The sequence below is a fragment of the Pteropus alecto genome, unplaced genomic scaffold, assembly GCF_000325575.1.
Source record: "Pteropus alecto unplaced genomic scaffold, ASM32557v1 scaffold75, whole genome shotgun sequence".
NCBI classification, from domain to species: domain Eukaryota; kingdom Metazoa; phylum Chordata; class Mammalia; order Chiroptera; family Pteropodidae; genus Pteropus; species Pteropus alecto.
In genome coordinates this window covers 3339720-3342542 of record NW_006440638.1, presented here as the reverse complement: position 1 = coordinate 3342542, position 2823 = coordinate 3339720, and positions in this window count along the sequence as shown.

Sequence of the window (2823 nt, the reverse complement as noted above, 5' to 3'; positions counted from 1 at the left end):
ATTGGATGTTTATCTCTTCTGGAACCAATTGATACTGCTGACCACTCCCTCCTTCTTGAAACATCCTCTTTTCTTTTTATCTTAAATCCACACTCTCCTGGATTTCAGCTATGGTTCAGCCACTGCTTTTCCATCTCTTTTAAGAGTTTCTCTTTTTTGTGCTTCTCTTTTAAATCACAATTTGTTTGATTCTATTTAGTTGTTTGGTTCTTCAATTTAAATCTCATTCAGGGACTTTTCTCTTCTGACTCCTCACTCATCCTGAAAAAACTCTGTTGAAGAGCTAGTGTTGATATAAAGGTATAATCTATTATATAAAAAAAGGAAAAATGTAAGTAGAAATAAAATATCTGAATCCAATGCATTTAAATAAATAAATATGTCATCAAGATCTTATGAAGAAACAAATGGAGAAACATTTATATTATTTGACCATTGTTGAGATAAGAATGTTTAAACCTGTAGACAATTTCATAAGTGATTACTTGAGCCAATCTGATGACATGCCAGGAAGTAAGATTTCAGATGTTCTGAGAATGGAATGACAGTTTTGTAGTTCTTTTTATACATTTGGAGTTATAGGAAGGAACCTAAGGAACATTGCATGAAGGTGGGAGAAAGTAAGGTGGGTAAATTTCTATAACTGGATGACAGGATAGATTATGGGCTTCCTTGAGGGTGGTTACATCTTTAAGGGGTCTGGAAAAGAGACTTACCTCTGGCATTCCAAAGGTGTGTTAACCTAGATGCACAAGAATAATGGGCAAGGTTTGCTTAAGTCAAAGATAAAACTTTTATAGGCCTGAGCTGTGACTACCTACCATGATCTGCCCAGTTAGGAATTTATGATCAGATCACCTTGTCAGGTTACTTTTGTCACTGATTTATTACACAACCTCTTTGTCATTCACATCATAGAAAAGAGATGAGATGAGTAGTAGGAGTTTGAAATAAGGTTTCCCTGAATAGTCACCACACCCTAGATTCTCTTTGAAGTAGAAACTATCCTTTATGCTAATAATGTATAATGGACCCCCAAAAAATCTGATGAAATTAATATCAGAAGTGAAGAAATTCAAGGTCTAATTACATTCATCTTGAGAGAAGGTTGGAAGACAAGTAGAATTCGGATCATGCAAAAATAAGTTAAATTCACCCAGAACATTTGGGAGCTTCCGGAGACTGCATATCTATTGTTTATGACAAAATTTATTTTTAACCAGTGCAAATAAATTATATAGTTGCATAGTGGCCTTATTTCCATATTCTCCCAGTAAATATTGCTACCTGAGATAAATCTGTGACTGTAAATTGCACAAATTCATTAGCTGGGCGATTGCCATAATTGAGGTTATCTGTTGTTTTATTTCTCTGCCTAGGAAGGCTAGGTCCCATTGCTCATTTATAGCATATATCCTGCACAGTTTCATACTTGCATATCTAATTCACTACTAGATAACTCTGCTTAACTGTTTCAGGTACTTCAAACTCAATTATTTGCAAAGCTGAACTCACCATCTTTCCTTGCCTTGAATTTCTTCACTTTCAATATTTCATCAGAGTTTTTTGTTTGTTTGTTTGTTTTTGTCTATTAGAAATTATTAGTATAAAGATAGTTTCTACTTCAAAGGGAATCTAGAGTATGATGACTATTCAGGGGAAACTGCTTGCAAGCTCCTACTTCTCATCTCATTTCTTTTTTACCTTTGTTTTCTATCTTAGTGAATTAAAGCTCTCCCAAACTAGTTGCCAGTGACAGAAAGCTGGAGATAATTTTTCGTTTTTCCTTCTCCCTCAGTCTCCTTATTATTAATCATTATCATACTCTGTTGAGTCTACCACCTACACATTTCTTAATTCAGCCATCATTTTCAACTTGTTCAGGCCACCTTTGTCTTTACTATAAAATGGGAAATGTGTTAGGTGATCCTGTCTTTTGTGAACCGACCAAAGCCAAATTGGTCCTGATTAATGCTTAGGTCCTTTTTGATAGATAATAATGGCTGTCAAAATATTTTTAGATAGAAAGGATTAACTACTCCTTCATTACTTTGCTATTAATTTTTAATAAGAATAAATTTCAGACTAAATTCTGACAAATTTATAGACATTTATTAGACAGACAGTCTTTGGTAAAATTTAATTATTGCCTCTAGTTGGCATCATGCTATCAGAAAATCCTCCTAAACTAATGCTTACATGTAGGATCAGAGTTCAAACCTCAGGCATCATCCTTCAAAGATGTTTCAGCCCTCAGTAAATTTTTATATCCTGTTCAGTAATAATGTCTAAAGCATTTTTATCTGTAATAATGTCTAAAGCATTTTATTTATTCTATATAGTTTAAATACCTTTAATTTAACTAATGATAATTTCTACCATTCATCATACTAATTAGTAGGCTTCCAGTTACAATAATACATTTTCTTCTTCGTTTCCTATTTGGATGCCTTTTATATCTTTCTTTCTGCCTGATTGCACTTGCTAGAGCCTCCAGATGGACCTCGAGATAATCATGCTAAGTAAAATAAGCCAGACAAAAAAGTTGAAAACCACATGATATCATTTATATGTGGGATGTAAACCTAAAAACAACAAATGAACAGGACAAACAAACAGAGACTCATGGACATGGACAATAAACTAGTGGTTACCCGGTAAGGAGAAGGAAGATAGTAGATAGGGTAAAAGAGGTCAAATATGTGGTGACAGAAAGAAATCTAACTATGAGAGGTAAACACACAGTGCAATATATATATATATATATATATGTCTTACTGTTGAATTGTGCACCTGAAAGTATTTTAAAGAAATTTTACTAGG